The sequence below is a fragment of the Dasypus novemcinctus genome, chromosome 9, assembly GCF_030445035.2.
Source record: "Dasypus novemcinctus isolate mDasNov1 chromosome 9, mDasNov1.1.hap2, whole genome shotgun sequence".
Lineage (NCBI taxonomy): Eukaryota > Metazoa > Chordata > Mammalia > Cingulata > Dasypodidae > Dasypus > Dasypus novemcinctus.
Genome location: NC_080681.1, coordinates 94,513,568 through 94,533,017, shown reverse-complemented (window position 1 = coordinate 94,533,017; position 19,450 = coordinate 94,513,568). Strand labels below are relative to the sequence as shown.

At 39.2% G+C, this 19,450-nt stretch overlaps 1 pseudogene; it reads right to left on the bottom strand.

Annotated features, from left to right (window-relative positions):
• Positions 1-2,316: 2,316 nt before the first annotated feature.
• On the bottom strand, positions 2,317-2,976 carry LOC101418376 (AP-3 complex subunit sigma-1 pseudogene; annotated as a pseudogene).
• Positions 2,977-19,450: the final 16,474 nt, after the last annotated feature.

The window sequence follows — 19,450 nt, the reverse complement described above, 5'->3', positions numbered from 1 at the left end:
TATTCCTTTGAATAGGCTATTATTTCTGTTATGCACTATGATTTTTTTGTTGCAATTGGAAATTTAATATTTTAAGGTGTTAATTCTGGAGTTTTGCACTGAAGTGTTTGTTCTGTAAGCTTATATTATATTATATTATATTATATTATATTATATGAGAAGAGAAGAGAAGAGAAGAGAAGAGAAGAGAAGAGAAGAGAAGAGAAGAGAAGAGAAGAGCTCTCCTAGTCTTTAGAAATAGGCTCTGTTCAAGGGCTCTCCTTCAGAGCTTAGTCAGTCTAAACATGAGCCTAAAAAACAGCCCAAGGTAAAAGCATAGGGTCGTCTCCTGTCTTTTCTAAGTAATATGTCTTGTTCTGGGCTTATGAATTTACATTATTTACATAGACACTCCAAGTGCTCCTCTTCCCTCAGGACATTTACAGCTCCTCCCCCACCCCATCCTTGGTGCTATATTGTATGTCTTAAATACAGTAGTACATTTCCCCTAGGCAGCTATGAGTTGACAGTTTTCTTTGAGAATTTTAACTGCCCTGTGAGCTACTTCTACATTTGGAGCAAGTTTGAGATTGGTGAGCCCAGAGACAAGCATCCTGGTTCAGTCCTTCAAACTGGCAACCAGATGGACTGGTACAGACATACATTAACCTCAATATGCACAGAGGGTTACTCTGCTGCCTTTGGTCTTTGGGATTGAGCCCACTCCATATCAAGCCAGGAATGGGGAGGGAAATGTCCAAAAAATGTACATATTTTAAAAATAATTTTTACTTTGTTTTTTTCTTGATTAAGTGCTTATCCAGTTACTGTAACTCTTTAGTTGTTTTCTGGAGTTCTAAGAAATATGGTTCTGACAGTTATTGCTTGTTGTTTAAAAATGTTGTGGTGAGAATAGGTAACCCTGAAGTGTTTACTCCACCATCTTTGTGATGTCCCTTCAGTGAAGGTTTTCTTGAGAACGTCATGCTTGAGCTTTGATCTGAAAGATAAATTTATTATAAGTCTGGGGATACAAAGAACAGGTGTACTAGGAAGAAAACTGAGTCCCTGTGGCAGGAGTAAACTTGGACTCTGCCCCTCATGTTGTTATGCTTAACACCATTTTTTGGTCAAGCCAAAACCACCAAAAGGGTATATACTTGCTAGTAGCTGTGGCGGTTTGAGAATATTTATGAATCCCAAAAAGAGAAAGATTATGTTTGTAAACTAATCTCTAGGTATGATACCCTTTGATTGTGTTAAATTCACCTGAGTCTTTGATTAAATTACCTGTTAAGATTAGGGCTTTTGACTTGACTATGTCAGTGGGCATGACTCAGGTTGAGTCTCTGCCCTTTTGCTGGGTCTGATATAAATGGAAACTTACACAGACAGACACACACATAAGAAAAGAGAGCTCTGTCATTTTTTTAAGGAGGTATTGGGGATTGACCTCATACATGTGAAACAGGTGCTTAACCTCTGAGCTACACCTGCTCCACTAGCTCTGTCATTTTTTTTTAAAGGATTTTTTAAAAAAGATTTATTTATTTATTTATTTCCTCCCACTCCCAACCCCGGTTGTCTGTTCTCTGTGTCTATTGGCTGTCTCTTCTTTGTCCGCTTCTATTGTTGTCAGCGGCATGGGAATCTGTGTTTCTTTTTGTTGTGTCATCTTGTGTCAGCTCTCCATGTGTGCGGCGCCATTCTTGGGCAGGCTGCACTTTCTTTTGTGCTGGGCGGTTCTCCTCACAGGGCGCACTCCTTGAGCATGGGGCTCCCCTACGCTGGGACACCCCTGCGTGGTAGGGCACTCCTTGTGTGCATCAGCACTGTGCATGGGCCAGCTCTACATGGGTCAAGGAAGCCCAGGGTTTGAACCGTGGACCTAACCACTGGTCCAAGTCTGCTGCCCAGCTCTGTAATTTTTTTTTTCCAGTTACCTTGGAATTTATTCAAGCTAAGAGAAAAGGTTCATAATGTTTTCATGCAATACATAAATGGTTCTGTAAATAACTAGTGTGACAAAAAAATAGAAAGAATCAAGGAATGCTGCACTTGAGATCCATACAAAACATTAACATTTTTGGTTGTACATAATTAAAGAAATGTCTCAAACACTTTTTAAAATACTGTAGTAGCCAAAACACAGAGGCATGCCTTAGGTGGCCATAGGAATGCAATTTAGAAAAGAAGAAAAAAAATCATACTGGAACTACTTAATTTCTTTAAAATCACTGAAGAAGAAAAACAACATTGAATTTCACATACTAATTTTACACAACTTCTATACAGTACCTTGACTTTAATCCAAGAGCAAAAGTTAAAGACTCTCCTTTATTTTTGGTAAACAACTGCATGGTAAACTTAGATGACTTTTTCCCCTGGATTTTACCTGGGAATAGCCTTTTTACTGTTATTTAAAAGAGGGCAGGTTTGGCACTTTTATACCGATGTCGCCAAGGTTAATATTTCTTGGGATCTCAGAAAGATTCCTATCTTTACAGCAGATATAGCACGGGCTGGAGCTTCTGCTAAACCAGCCTCAGATTTCTCCAGTTTATTTTGTGCATCAATTTGTGTAACAATCTCATTCATATTGGTCTCCAATACCATTCCCCCCATCACCATTTCTGCAAGAATATTGTGAACCTTGTCTACATGGAAAATTAAATCCAGCTCACAAACATTCTCAAAACACTTGTCCAATGTTTCCACAAATACTTGAATTAGATCTAAAATGCCAAGTTCACTTTCTGAAGAATCCACACAGAAGACAAAGTATAATGTGGTGTAATGTCTATAAATCAGTTTGTTGTCAGATCCTCCTATTAACAATCCTCCTTCTAGGAAATTACAAACATTTCCATCTCTTTTAGATACCAAATGGAAAGTCTCCCTGATGATTTGTTGTTGTGTATCTTCACTGTAGGGCTGGTAGAACTTGGAGAGCCACGGCTTCCCATGGTTGTTGAAGATTAGGATGGCCTTGATCATGGCTGGGCCAGGCCGACTGCTCTGTTATTTTTTATCCTGCCATGTGACAGAAAGTATAAGGTTCAGTGACTGGGGCCCCAGGGAGAGATGAACCATTTACCCGATAGTTTGCAGCTGACTTTGGGGAAAGAGCAGAACAGCTGAGACTGATATAGAAGGCCTGGAAAGAAACGAGCCCTATACCAGGAGAGAGGACTGCATGAAGCCTCAAAGGGCTGGGCTGGTGGAGCTCAGGAGGAAGGGAAGCCTGGAGGAGAAGGAGAGACCAGGCAGAGATCACCCACAATCTTGCTTTAACACGTGGCAACTGACACTGGTGAGAGGGCACCTTTTATGGTGCCTTGATCGGACTTTTTACAGCCTTGGAATGTAAGCATTTATCCCCAAATAAATACTCTTTTAAAAGACAACAGATTTCTGGTTCTTTGCATTGGCACCCCTTTGGCAGACTAATACAGTACCCATAGCCTCTCTGGAGATCAGAGAGAAGACAGAGACTAATAATTTTATCATTAATACTAATTAAGCACTTACTATGAGCACTGAACTTTGTTAAAGATTTATGTAGATTATCTAATTTAAACCAAAAAACTTTTGCAGCCAGCTCAATCATCCTCAGTTTCAAATAAAGAAACTGAAACATGAAGTTAAGGCCAAGATGAGACAGTAATTCTGATTCCAGAACCCAAGTACCTAATCTCACTGCTACATATGACTTGCAAGTTCTCATGAGACTTGATGAACTTGTGAGGCACAAGGGCATCAAGGAATCAAGCACAACTCCGAGGAATGAAACTTCACAAAGGATTTTATATGGTCTCTGTCCACACATACTAAACTATTCTCGTGCATTAAACCATACTAGACCAGCTCCTCTTCTCCATTAGAATGAAATCCTATATCCCATAGTAAGTAGAACTGGGTCAAGGAGATTTCTGCCAGGAGTGGAAGACATTTCTCAATGATTAAGGGATGTTTTCCCTGGGAGGGGAGGGGGAGTGGAAGGAGTTCCTCACTGCCTTATCTTATGTTGAGCTCTTGGCATCTTGTGATGTTGTAACATTTGGCAATATCCCTTTAGCCTTGGTAAATCCCTCAGGTAGACCTCCACAAATACTTAATACATTTACAGCAAGACTATTACTCCCCAATATCTAGCAATACTCACAGAGAAAAGAAATTCTGAGAATATTTTCCAACTATATCTCCATACTCAAAAGAAGATTGCAAAAATAATGCTAAGATAGTAAAGAATGCATGACACTATGGAGGAGGACCACTGAAAGAGAAACAAAGGAAGAGAAATCAGGTTGGAGTGTTTGTGGTAGATTGAATTACATAATCCAACAAACGCATATACTTAATCCACATCACTGTGGGTGTGAGCCATTGTAAACAGGACCTTTTGAAGCTGTTCTTTCTAGTTAAAGTGTGATCCAACTGAATGAGCGTGGGTCTTAATCCCTATAATTAGAGGCCTTCTAAAGAGAAGAAACCAGAAGGCAGAAGTTGGAGAAGATCATACAGGAAGAAGCTGCAAGTCACTGGAAACTGGAAGAGCAGACAAAGGAGAGGACATTGCCATGTAATGGGAAGCAGAGATACAAGTTAAGGAACCCCAAGGATTGCCAGCAGCCAGCATCAGAATGATACAGACTTGGGGAGAAAGAAAACCTTCCCTATATCTTGAGTTTGGACTTCTTCTAGCCTCAAAACTGTCAGCCAATAAATTCCTGTTGTTAAGCCTAAACCAGTTTGTGGTATTTGTGATAGTAGCTGTGGTCAGCTAAGACAGGGTCTAAGCACTTCAAGCCTCTGCATCCAAAGCTGGGTACCCAATTTTCTCAGTGAGTGTGATGCTCCATTCAATTTCTAGCTTATTGCATATATTCTTGCTGTAAGTTGCTTCAGATATTTTTATTTTTATGAGTTATGACACATCTACTTGATAAATCATACATTGTTGAGATGAAAACTTCATCTCAGAGAGATGGATGTGGTAGAAGGAGATAAAGATCAGCAGCCAAACCATTTTCTAATATCTTTTGCCTCAGTATCTTCATTTATTAAACTCGAGGTAGGGAATGATGAAGTAAATTATTTTTAAAAATTCTTTCAGTGCTAAGATTCTGTGTTCCTATGGTATCAGATATATCAATATACTTAATAGTTTCCCACTTAATTTTTAAAAAGAATACCATAAAGGATAGGAGCAAAGAAAACTGTACCCTATCTGAGAGTTTAAATTAGAAGTTGCAGGTGGTAACAGTTCCAAATATAAGTAAATATTCTTCAAATCCAGTTGAAAACATACAACTATATCAAGCTATGTATAATAATTAGATGCCATGTACTGAGGAAAGCTGGGGAATAAAATAATCTTAAATTATCTTAAAAATACTCATGCCAGGGAAGCGGACTTGGCTCAGTGGTTAGGGCGTCCGTCTACCACATGGGAGGTCTGCGGTTCAAACCCGGGCCTCCTTGACCCGTGTGGAGCTGGCCCATGCGCAGTGCTGATGCACACAAGGAGTGCCCTGCCACAGAGGGGTGTCCCCTGCATAGGGAAACCCCACACGCAAGGAGTACACCCCATAAGGAGAGCTGCCCAGCACAAAAGAAAGTGCAGCCTGCCCAGGACAGAGAGCTGACACAATAAGATGACATAACAACAACAAAAAAAGAAACACAGATTCCTGTGCTGCTGACAACAACAGAAGCGGACAAAGAAGAAGATGCAGCAAATAGACACAGAGAACAGACAACCGGGGCAGGGGGTGGGGGGCAGAGAGAGAAATAAATGAATGAATGAATGAATAAATAAATCTTTAAAAAAATACTCATACCAGAGATCAGTATTTAACACACTTTCTTGATTTTTTGAGGCTCTTTCAATGTAACATGTACTTTGTGAGTCACCTTAGTGATCAATTCATCAACTTCACGTATATAGTAACAAAATAATTTTTGTAAAACAAATTTTATTCTAGGTTAACGTATTTCTAAATATGTTATTATTAATTTTACTTTAAACGCAATCCTTGATTACATTTATAATATGGGAAAATAAATTTAGACTTTTTCCAATTTCACATTTGACACACATTAACTTTCTCCAGCTTAATTATTTAAGAAATTCATGGCAGCGGACTTGGCCCAGTGGTTAGTGCATCCGTCTACCACATGGGAGGTCCGCGGTTCAAACCCCAGGCCTCCTTGACCTGTGTGGAGCTGGCCCATGCGCGGCGCTAATGCGAGCAAGGAGTGCCCTGCCACCGCAGGGTTGTCCCCCGTGTAGGGGAGCCCCACGCGCAAGGAGTGCTCCCCATAAGGAGAGCCGCCCAGCGCGAAAGAAAGTGCAGCCTACCCAGGAATGGTGCCACACACATGGAGAGATGACACAACAAGATGACGCAGCAAAAAGAAACACAGATTCCCGTGCCGCTGACAACAGAAGCGGACAAAGAAGACACAGCAAATAGACACAGAGAACAGACAGCCAGGGTCAGGGGGGGGGGGGGGGGGAGAGGAGAGAAATAAATAAATAAATAAATCTTAAAAAAAAAAAAGAAATTCATGATTTATAAATGTATAAATTTAAATTTAAAAGCGGTACACTATGTTGGTACTCCAGGGACAGTTACCAGACATTGTATGCCCTCCCATGGCCCACTGGGAGGACTGTGGGAGAGTGTGGGCTATGGTGTGGACCATTGGCCATGAGGTGCAGCGGTGCTCAGAGATGGATTCACCAAGTGCAATGAATGTCTCATGATGATGGAGGAGGTTGTTGTTATGGGGGGAGGAGTGGGGTGAGGCGGGTGGGGGGTATATGGGGACCTCAAATTTTTTTAATGTAACATTAAAAAAATAAATAAAGACAAAAAAAGGATGGGGAACATATATTATGAAATAAAAAATCAACAAAAGCTGCTGATGGGAATGCAAAATGATAAAGACACTTTAGCAGTTTCTTACAAGGATAAACATAGGTTTATCAAATAATCCAGTAATTGCACTCCAAGGTATTTACTCAAAGGAATTGAAAACTTACATCCATAAAAAACCTGCACACATATGTTTTATTCACAATTTCCAAAAATTGGAAGCAACTAAGATGCCCTTTAATAGGTGAATGAAATAATAAACTGTGGTACATCCATACAATAGAATATCATTCAATCATAAAAATATTAAGTGAAAGAAGCGTTCTAAAAAGGCTACATACTGGCTGATTCCAACTATATGATACTCTGGGAAAAGCAAAACTGTAGAGGCAGTGAAAAAGATCAATAGTTGCCACTGGTTCAGGGGGCAGGAGAGAGGGATGAATAGGTAGAGCACTGGGTATATTTTGGGCAGTGAAATTAGTCAGTGTGATGCCATAATGGTGGATATATGACATTACTGGTTTGTTAAGACCCCTAGAACTATACAACACAAAGAATGAACCCTAATATAAACTACAGACTTTAGTTACTAACAATGCATCAGAAGTGGTTCATTAGTTCTAATGAATGTAACACAGTAATACAAGATACTAACAATAGGGGAAACTACCTGTGGGGGAGGTATATGGGAGCTCTCTGTACTTTTAATTTCTGTGCAATTTTCTGTAAACCCGAAACTGCTTTAAGAATAAAGTTTATGGGAAACAGATGTGGCTCAGCCAATTGCGCTCCAGTCTACCATATAGAAGGTCCAGGGTTCAATGCCCAGAGCCTCCTACTGAGGGCAAGCTGACCCACACAGCAAGCTGACCCATGCAGAGTGCCAGTTCACATGGGAATGCCACCCCGTGCAGGATTGCCGACTGACGTGGAGAGCTAGCACAGCAAGATGATACAGCAAGAGACACAGAGGAGAGAAAATAAGAAGACGTAGCAGAACAAGAGAGCTGAGGTGGTGCAAGAAAGTAATCGCCTCTCTCCCACTCTAGAAGGACCCAGGATTGGTTCCTAGAGCCACCTAATGAGAATACAAGCGGACAGAGAAGAACACACAGTGAATGGACACAGAGCAGACAACAGGGGGAATAAGGAGGGGGGTAAAATAAATAAAATAAATCTTTAAATAAAAAGAATAAAATTTAGTAAAACACAAAACTTTACATTAAAGTTATCAATAAAGTTGTTTGAAGCTGATGAAAATCTTGGCCAAATAACTAAAGTTTTATATTTTGCCTGCTCTGCCTTAAGACATTTAGAATTCATTGTGTTGTAGAGTAGCAATGCATATAAAGATGATTCAGTCCAGTGGTTTTTTTCTTTTGTTGTTGTTTTTTATGGTAGATGGGGGCCCAACTGGTTGAGTCACATCTGTTTCCCACCCAGTGTTTTTAAAAGTTCTTTAATCTTGGATTTCTTGGTTTAAACATTCATCAGGAAGGCCAATGTGCAAAATCAACTAAATCAGGGCTGCTCTTTTTGCAGGACAGTGTAAGGGAGGGGGATAAAAAGCAAAAACTGCCTTTCTGATCAACTTTTAAGTCATTGTGGATTAATGGTTAAGAATTATATAATCCTATGTGGTAGGGTTGTTCATTACTAACTGACAGATGCTTAGCTCATGGAAATAACTTGGAGTTTTCTAAGTTTTTATAAGGAAAGCTAGACTATTGCTTTTCTGTGATGTGTTTGCATGGTATATGTGGGTAGGGGAGTGTTTTCTGTATATGCAGTCATTTGGAAAATTGGGGTGCAAAATAAAAATGAATAAAGATTTATTTCATTAATTTTGCTTACTAAATCTAATGTTATCCTCAAAATGCACTGGACACAAGCTGAGGAAAGTAGGTTAGTCCTGTACTTACCAAGCATACAACAATTTTACCTTTGAAGTCCCATCATGGAAGCAATGATATTCTGAGAACCTAGTTATAATTTAACTGTCATGCAATTTATCTCCTAGAGACTAGCACAGCAGTCAGACAATAACCTATGGACTTTTTAAAAAAAGTCTTGTCTGTGGGTGGAGTGTACTGTTAGGTAAAATTTATAAAACGTAATTTTTATTTTAAAAAATACACGATTTTTAAAAAATCTTTTGTATATTCAGGATTGGTGTTGAATAATGATTGCCTATATGTTTTTAAAAGACTTTGGAAATTATCAAGTTCATTTATTCAATTATTATTTATTGATAGCTACTATATACCAGATACTGAACCCTTGCGATAAATCAGTGAACAAATCTCCCTTCCCTTATGGCGCTTACAATAGGGAAGACAGACAAAAATCAATGTAATAAGCAATTTGATCTAGAGTAAAATGTAAGGTCCTTACAATGGCCTATAAAGCAATATTTGTCCTTTTTGTGTCTGGCTTATTTCACTCAACATGTCAGTCTCACTGATATAAAATAATTAGAACAAGCAAATTCATAGAGTTAGAACCTAGATGACAGGTTACCAGGAGGGGTGGCAGGGTAGGGAGTGGGGAATTAATGTTTAAATTGTACAGAGTTCTATTTGGAGTGATGGAATAGTTTTTATAATGGATGTTGGTGATGGTAACACAACATTGTGAAGGTAATTAACAGCCCTGAATTCTGTATTTGAATGTGGTTAAAAGGGGATATGTTAGGAGCTATATATATATGTTACTAGAATAAGAATTAGAACATCAGACTATACAAGAGAAACAGGAAAACCTTAATGTGGACCATGGACTATAGTTAATAGCACAATTGTAATAATATTCTTTCATCAATTGTAATGAATGTACCACACCAATGAAAGGTGTTAATAATAGGGAGGGTATATGGCAACTATGTATTTTCTGCATGATTTTTCAGTAAACCTATAATTTCTCTAATAAAAAATAACAACAATAATACTTTTTTTTAATGAGGAGGGAAAAAGCTCTACCCCAGGAAATGAGCACACAGGACAGAGAAGCAAGCCTTGGGAAGAGAGAACCTGAGCCAGGAGAACACAGAGGAGTAGAGACAGTTCCATAGACACTGCAGAAACCCCAGGGAGAAAGACAGAGCCGTTCACCTGATAGTCTACAGCTGATTTTGTGGAGAGAGGAAAAGTCTAGAGAGACTCATAGTCTACAGTGTAGAGAAAAGAGAGGAGCTGAGCCCAGAGGAACCAGGAAGCCTGAACACTCACCTGCAGCCATTTTGCTCCAACACGTGGAAATAGCCTATGGTGAGGGAAGTAACTTATGCTTTATGGCCTGGTATCTGTAAGCTCCTATCCCAAATAAATACCCTTTATAAAAACCATCCAATTTCTGGTATTTTGTATTAGCACCCCTTTGGCTTATTAATACAGCTCCCTTTCCACCTTCCCTCCAAAACTGCTACTCTAGATGATATGGGAAGGATTGTGAGCAGAGAAGAGATCTGGTCTGAGATATTTATAAAAAGCTTTGTTGAAATATAATTATATATCATAAAATCCACCCACTTAAAGTATTCAGTATGATGGTTTTTAGTATATTTACAGAGATATACAGCTACCACCAAAATCTATTTTAGAATATTGCCATCACCCCAAATAGGAATCTTGTACCAATTAGGGTCATTCCTCAACTAATTTCTTGTGCATGTGGATATTCACTTTTCCCAGCACCATTTATTGAAAAGACTGTTCTTCCTATATTGAATTTTTCTATGAAGACCCAACTGGAATTTTTATAGGGATTGTATTGAATTTGTAGATCAATGTCTGTAGCAGTTTAATATTATTGATGAATTCCAAAAAGAAATATTGGATTATGCTTGTAATCTGATCTGTACCTGGGGATGATTGAGTTATGATTAAGGTATTGAGTCCCCACCCACCAAGGGGTGGGGACTCACAGATTAAAGGCATGGCAAAGAAGAGTTGAGAGTTTTCTAATGTTGGAGTTTTGATGTTGGAGTTTGATGCTGAAGACTTAAGCTGGAGCCCTGGGAAGTCAGCACACAGAGGGAAGAGAAACCAGTCCCAGGAAGAAAGGAACCTTGAACCCAGAGAAAAGCAAGCCCCAGGAACATAGGTACCCAGGAAGCCTGAACCCTCACAGACATCAGCAGCCATCTTGCTCCAAATAGACTTTGGTGAGGGAAGTAATTTATGCTTTATGGCCTGTTATCTGTAAGCTCCTACCCCAAATAAATACCCTTTATAAAAACCAACCAATTTCTGTTATTTTGCATCAGCACTCATTTGACTAATACAATGTCTTAGTTCCTCAGCTACTAAAATAAACACCACACAACTAGGATGGTGTGGTAGTTTGAGATTATTTATGAATTCCGAAGAGAGATTATGTTTGTAAACTGGTCTGTTCCTCTGGGTATGATAACCTCTTGATTGTATTAGATTCAGCTGAGCCATCTGACTAAATTATGTTAAGATTAGGGCTTTGATTCATTGAAGTATGACTTAGCATTGAGTCACCACCCACTTGGTGGGTTAATAAAACAGATTCACACAGAAGTAGATACACAGATAAGAACACAGAGGAATAGACAGCTCATTAGACATGGAAGACAGATGAGCTTGATAGTCTACAGCTATCCTTGTGAAGAGAACAGAGCAGTTGAGCCTGAAAAGAAATGATCCCTGGGAAGAGAAATGAGCCCTATGCCAGACTAGAACTGAGATTGGAAGAAGCTGAACCCATGGAGCCTTAAGAGACGTCACCCGCCATCTTGCGTCAATACGTGGCAACAGACTTTGGGTGAAAAAGTACTTCTCATGGTACTTTGAATAGGACTCTTTAGGGCCTGGTATTTGTAAGTTTCTATCCCAAATAAATACCCTTTATAAAAGCTAACAGATCCTAGTACTTTCTGTTGGTACCCCTTTGGCTGACTAATACAGATGGCTTAAAAAATGGGAATTGAAATGGGAGTTGGCTCAAGCAGTTTAGCGCCTGCTTGCCACTTGGGAGGTCCCAGATTTGATTCCCAGTGCCTCCTAAACAATAACAAAAACAAAACAGCAAGCAAAAACAAACAAAAAAGTCAACTCGGGGGAGCTGATGTGGCTCAATGGTCAAACTGCTGCTTCCCACATACGAGGTCCCGGGTTCAATCCCCAGTCCCCAGTACCTCAAAAAAAAAGGAGGGAGGAGGGAATTTATTGGCTCACAGTTTTGAGGCTAGGAGAAATCCAAAATTGAGGCATCAGCAAAGTGATGCTTTCCTCCCAAAGACTGTGATATTCTGGGGCTGGCTGCAGACAATCCTTGGGTCTTTGGCTTTTCTGTCACATTGCAATGCATTTGACCAAGACGTCTCCTTTCTTTTCTGGGTTACATTGACTTCCATCTTCTTCTTCTCCACATGGTTTTGTCTTTATAAAGCCTCTGGTAATAGGATTAGGCCCAATCTCTGTCAGTTGGACTACACTTTAACTAAAACTCACATCTTCAAAAGATCCTAGTTACAATGGGTTCACAGCCACAGAAATGAAGTAATATTAAAAACATGTCTTTTTCTGCAGTACATAATTTAACCTAACATAGGAGGTATTGCCATCTTAATACTAACAAGTCTTCCAAACCACAAATATAGGGTGTCTTTTTAAAAATGTTCTTTATTTTCTTTCAACAATTTAAAAAATTTTCATGTTACGCTTCTTACGCTTATTTTGTGAAATTTATTCCTAAGTATTTTATTCTTTTTGATGCTCTTGCAAATGAAATTGTTTTCTTAACTTCATCTTTTGTACTTCATTGTTAGTGTATAGAAATATCTTTGATTTTTCTTTTATATTCATCTTGTATTTTGAAACCTCATTGAACTTTTTAGTTTTTATTGTTTTAGTGATATCCTTAGGATTTTCTATGTATAAGATCATGCCATCTGCAAATAAAGATAGTTTTACTTATTCCTTTCCAATCTGGATGTCATTTATTTATTTTCTTGTATAACTGCCTTTCCTAAAACCTCCAGTGCAATGTTGAATAGAAGTAACAAGAGCAGACATCTTTGCCTTGCTCCCAATCTTAGAGGGAGAGCATTTAGTCTTTCACCATTAAGCATGAGGTTAGCTGTGTGATATTTGAAGATGCCCTGATAGAATGAGGAAGTTCCCTTCTATTCCTAGTTTGTTGAGTGTTTTTAACATGAGTGAGTGCAAGATCTTGTCAAATTCTTTTTGTGTCTCTTAAGAATATCACATGGTTTTTGTTGTTTATTCTCTTACTATGATGTAGTACATTGATTATATTTCATGTTAAACCAAACTTGCATTCCTGGGACAAATTCCACCTGGTCATATTGTATACTCATTTTTATATATTTCTGGATTTGGTTTCCTAGTATTTTGTTGAAGATTTTTGCATCTCTCTTCATAAGGGGTATTGGTCTGTAATTTTCTTTTCTTGTGATATCCTCATCTGGTTTTAGTATCAGAGTAATACTGACTTTGTAACCTAAGTTTGGAAGTGTTCCCTCTTCTATTTTTTGGAAGACTTTCTGAAGGATCTATATTAACTTGTCTTTAAATGTTTTGTAGAGTTTACAGCAAAGCTATCAGGGCGTGGACTTCTAAGTAGGAAGTTTTTTATACTAATTCAATCTTATTACTTATTATAGGTATATTCAGATTTTTTATTCCGTTTTTGAGTCCCTTTGAGTAGTCTGTATCTTTCTAGGCATTTGTCATTTCATATAAGTTACCCGACTTGTTTGGGATATAGTTGTTCACAGTACTCCCTTATAATCTTTTTTATTTTGTAAGATCCTTGGTGGTAGCCCCTCTTTCATTCCTGATTTTTGTCATATTTTATATTTATTGCTGTAATTTTTATTATTTCTTTCCTTCTGCTTGCTTTGAATTTGGTTTGTTCTTTTTTAGTTTCTTGAGATGGGAATTTAGGTTATCAAATTAAGGTGTGTTTTTTGTTTTGTTTTTTGTTTTTTTAGGAAATGGGGGCTGGGGAATGAACCCAGGGCCTCACATGTAGGAAGCTGGTGTTCAGCTTGTGTTGGTTTTTACATTTATTTTTGCTTGTTATTTGTTTCATTTTCCTTAGGAGGCATCAGGAACCAAATTTGGGACCTGTTATGTGGGAAGCAGGCACTCAACCACAGGAGCCACATCTGCTCATGAGTTCTTTTTTTAAAAAAAGATTTATTTATCTACCCCCTCTCACTGTTTGCACTCACTGCCTGTTCTGTGTCCAGCCACTGTGTGCTCTGTGTCTGCTCATCTTCTCTTTAGGAGGCACTGGGAACTGAACCTGGGGCCTCCCATGTGGAAGAGTGGCACTCAATTGCTTGAGCTACTTCCATTCCCTGCTTTGTTGTCTCTCATTGTGTTTCCCCTGTTTCTCTTTGTTGCATCATCTTGTTTCATCAGCTCACCACACCAACCTTTGCACCATTTACAGCTATAAATTTTCTTTTAAGCCTATTCTAGAAACCTGATTAAATGGAATCACAATATTTGTCCCTTAGAATCTAGTTTATTTTACTTGGCTTAATGTTTTCAAAGTTCATCCATGTTGTACCATACATCAGAATTTCACTCCTTTGTATGGCTAAGTAATATTACATTTAATGGATATACCACATTTTTTATCCATCCATTTGTAGATGGACGCTTGGATTGCTTATATTTTTTGGCTATTGTGAATAATGCTATGAACATTGGTGTATAAATATTTGAATCCCTGCTTTCAATTCTTTTGGAGTTGAAATTATAGAAGTGGAGTTGCAGGGTCATATGCTAATTCTATGTTTAACATTTTCAAGAACTGACAAACTATTTTCCCCAAGGGCTGCACCCCTTAATGTTTTTTTTATCTATCAGTTTAAAAGATATTTGCTCATGGTTGGTCTAGAGCTCATATGATAGATCTTAGCTTACCACAATCTATTTCCTGATCACTCTTGCTAATGGTCAGAATAGATTATAGATGGGCAAGCATACAGCAGAGATAACAGCTGGGAGGTTTTTGTAGTAATACTGATAAAAGATGATGGCTACTTGGGCCAGTGGCTAACAGTGGAGGTGGTGAAAAGCGGTTGAGTCCGAGATATATTCTGAAGTTAGAATCAACAGAATTTCCTTATGGATTGGATGAAGTGTATGAGAGAAAGGCAAGAGTGCAAAATGACTTCAAAATTTTCAACCTAAGCAACTGGAAGGATGGATTTCCCAGCAGGTGAAATTAGTTTGATGTGGAATATAAAGAGGAGTGTTTTAAATATGTTGAATTTCAGGTATCTTTTTTTTTTTTCTTTTTTTTTTTTTTACCATTTGCTAGAATCCAAGGCTCTTGTTTTTATTTTGTTTTTAATTTCTAAAGGGTACAGAAATCAAATAAGTAAGTTCTAAGGGAAAAGGTCTTAAAAGGCGCCATGGAAAGAGGACAGGAAAAACTGAGGAATTTATAGAGTAACACCACAAGATATGCCAGGCGTGGGCTCGAATCCCGGTTTTCAACTTATTAGCTATGTGATACTGTGGTAGATTTCAAAAATGGACAGGATTCTTTGCAGCTTCTTCTATCAAGAGTCTGTTTCTCCACCACAAGTCTGGGCCAGGGTTATGGCTTGCTTTTGGCCAATAAAATCCACCATAAATGATGCTGTGAGATTTTTAAACCTGGGCTTTGGTTCTTGTTCTTGGGATCCCTGCCACCACCACCATGTGTACAACCCCAAACTAATCTGCTAGATGATGACAGACCATGTAGAACAGATGCATGATGAGCTATGTGGTAACTGCGGCTATCCTCCACCAATCAACTTCCAGCTAACACAGCAGTCACATGAGCAAACCCAGCTAAGACTAAAAGAACCTCCATCCTAAGTCCAGCCCAAATTGCTGACCCATAGAATTGTAAGCTAAATAAATGCTGTTGTTTTAAGCTACTAGGCTTTGGGATAGTTTTGTGTTTTTTTGTCTTTATTTATTTTTTTAATGTTACATTCAAAAAATATGAGGTCCCCATATACCCCCTACCCCCCTCGCCCCACTCCTCCCCCCATAACAACAACCTCCTCCATCATCATGAGACATTCATTGCACTTGGTGAATATATCTCTGAGCACTGCTGCACCTCATGGTCAATGGTCCACACCATAGCCCACACTCTCCCACAATCTACCCAGTGGGCCATGGGAGGACATACAATGGTAACTGTCCCTGCAGCACCACCCAGGACATCTCCAACCCCTGAAAATGCCCCCACATCACATCTCTTCCTCCCACTCTCTACCCCCATCAGCCACCATGGTCACTTTCTCCACACCAATGCCAAATTTTCTTCGATTACTAATCACAATAGTTCATGAATAGAATATCAGTAAGTCCACCCTAATCCATACTCTATTCCTCCATCCTGTGGACCTTAGAATGGTTGTGTCCACTCCACATCTATATCAAGAGGGGGCTTACATACCACATGGATGCTGAATGCAATTCTCCTGCTTTCAGTTGTAGGCACTCTTGATTCCCTGGTGTGGTGGTTGACCTTCTTCACCTCCATGTTAGCTGAGTGGGGTAAGTCCAATAAACCAGAGTGTAGGAGTTGCAAGTATGTTGAGGCTCAGGGCCTGGCTATCACATGGTCAGTTCAGAGATTCAGGTCCCCTGAGTATACACTAAACCCCAGCACCAATTACAGATCCGGTAAAAGTAACAGGAGAGGCTTGTGGACAAAGATCACATCTGAGTCCAGCTCCATCACACAGAAACACAAACTCCAAAGTAGGGCCAACTGAGATGGCACTGAACTCCATCTGCCATGACCATAGAACCTGTGGGTCTCTGTATCCCTCAGCAGAACCAATACCTGGGGTTGTAACTACTTTATCTGTCTCTGGGACTCTGCTGAGGTGTGCATAAGGGCAACCCCTCTGATTCAGGTATCTTTTTGACATGGAGATGCAAGGTGAGCTGTTGGATATATGAGTGTACGGTTCAGACGATGAACTTGATATAAAATTGGGACTCATCAGCATATAGATAGTATTTAAAGCTATGAGACTGGATGAACTCGAGATAGTGAACAGAGATATAGAAGAGATCCAAGGACTGAACTCTAGGCATTCCAACATCAAGAGGTCGGGAAGAAGAGGAGACACCAGCAAAGAAGACTGCGAAGCGGGTTCTGGACCTGCCAGAACTACTATCTCAGCCCTAGCTGTGCCAGTTCAAACCACCAGAGTTGTTTTCTTGACCCAGGTCCCACTCGCTAGTCAAGTCCTGGCCCTAGGCTTGCACATTTCCTCTATGGTCCACTTTTCCCATTAAAAAATACCTATTGCTCTATTTTTTAAAATACATGATGTTGAGTATTCAGTTTGATTCATCCACATGGATGGGTTAAAAATAGGCTTCCCAGATAATATACAGGATGCTCAGTTGTTTTAGTTTGCTAAAGGCTACCAAAGCAATATATCAGAAATGAGTTGGCTTTTGCAATGGGGATTTATTAACTTACAAACTATAGTTCTGAGGCTTTGAAAGTATCCAAATCAAGGCATCATCAGAAGATGCTTTCTCCATGTGTTAGTCAGCCAAAGGGGTGCTGATGCAAAATACCAGAAATCTGTGGGCTTTCATAAAGGGTACTTATTTGGGGTGGAAGCTTACAGTTACCAGGCCATAAAGCAAAAGTTACTTCCCTCATTAAAGTCTATTGCCATGTGTTGGGGCAAGATGGCTGCCTATGTCTGCCAAGCATGCAGGCTTCTTGGGTTCCTCTCTTCCCTGGGCTCAGCTGCTGCGCTCATTCCTCAAGGCCAGCCATAGACTATCAGGCAAATGGCTTTGTCTTTCTCCCTGGAGCTTCTCCTCTGTGTTCACGTCCTGGCTCTAGCTCAAAACTCCAGCATCAAAAAACTCCAACTCTGTCCTTTTATCTGTGAGGCCCCACCCACCAAGGAGCAGGGACTCAGTGCCCTAATGACATGGCCCAATCAAAGCCCTAATCATAATTTAATCATACCAGGTACAGACCAGTTTACAAATCTAATCCAATATCTATTTTTGGAATTCATAACTATATCAAGCTGCTACACTCTGTAAGTTGCTGCTGTCTGTGATCAAGTAAATGGCAACATCCACTTGTCTCTCCCCTCTCCTCTGACCTTCATTGCTTTCTGCCTTGGGTTGCTCTGTCTGTGGCTTTTCTCTCTCTTGGGTTCACTGATTTCAACTTCTGGAGATTTCTCTCTGTCTCTGTAGCTTATTTATTCCTCCATTTAAAAAAGACTCCAGTAAGAGATTAAGACTTACCCTGGGTCACACAATCTAATCAAAAGACCTTAACTGAAGTAATTTAATCAAAAGCTCCCACCTACAATAGGTTTACATGCACAGGAATGGATTAACCCTGAGGACATGATTTTCTGGGGTCCACAAAAGTTTCAAACTGCCACACCAGTTAAATTTAAATCTGTGACATACTTACACAAATCATTTGTTTGTTTATCTGAAATGCAAATTTTACTGGGTATCCTATAATTTTATTTGCTAAATAGGGCAACCCTATTTAGAAAGAGCTGCAATAAACTTCCTTTAATTCCTCTCATTAGTCCCTGGGTCATGCGAAACACAGTCTATAACTCCAGACTTCCATGCACACACTGAGTAGCTAGCCTTTCCTGAACCAACACTTATTCATCTCTGCCCTCTGCTTGAGAGACACAGGATACACCCTTTCCCAGTCCTACTTTCTGTACAACACTTTTTCCCACCCTTGAACTGCAAATACTGCTTTTGTTCTCTTCCAAACAACTACTAGAGTTATAGACAGCAACACACAATTTATTGTACAAGTGGAGAGTTTGGTGTACTAATTAGTTCACATGTTTTTATCATAGAATGTTCATAAAGGCAGCTTCATCAGTCCTCCAGGAAGCTTTTCTGGTAAGGTACCGCCAGTCTTTATGCCCACAGCATTCCTTGCATTCCTCTACCATTGTTTTTACCTTTCTCATATTGAAAACTATGTGTTTAATACGTTTTATTCTGGAATTTTCTCCAGGGTATAGTATTACGTTAAAAAAAAAAAAAAAGCAAAGAGGAGAGCTAGAGTAAAGAGAGTGTAAAGTTAACATATACAAAGACCATATACACAAATCATATATAATTTGTACTTGTATATTGAATAAAATATCTCTGAAAGGATATAAAGTAAACTATTTTCAGTGGTTGCTTTCCAGGAGAGTAACTATGAGATCCCTCTTACAGGGATGAGAAGGTGATTTGTTTTTTACTATCTACTGTTTAGTACAAATTTTTTAACCAAGTACATATTTTACTTATTCACAAATATTTAAAATTTTTAAAGGAGAAGTTATCTGTTTATTTGTGTATCTCTCTCACTGCACAATAAGATGCTTGAGGTCAGAAACCATATCTATTTCAGCTTGTATTCCAAAAGCCCAGCACTATGTCAAAGTAAGAACTATTTATGACAGTTCTGGAAAGTTCAGAGTAGGCAGGCAGGGCTCAATTCTCTCACAATAAAACAAGGAGAAAGGGCCGAAAACTGTTCAAGGGACCAGC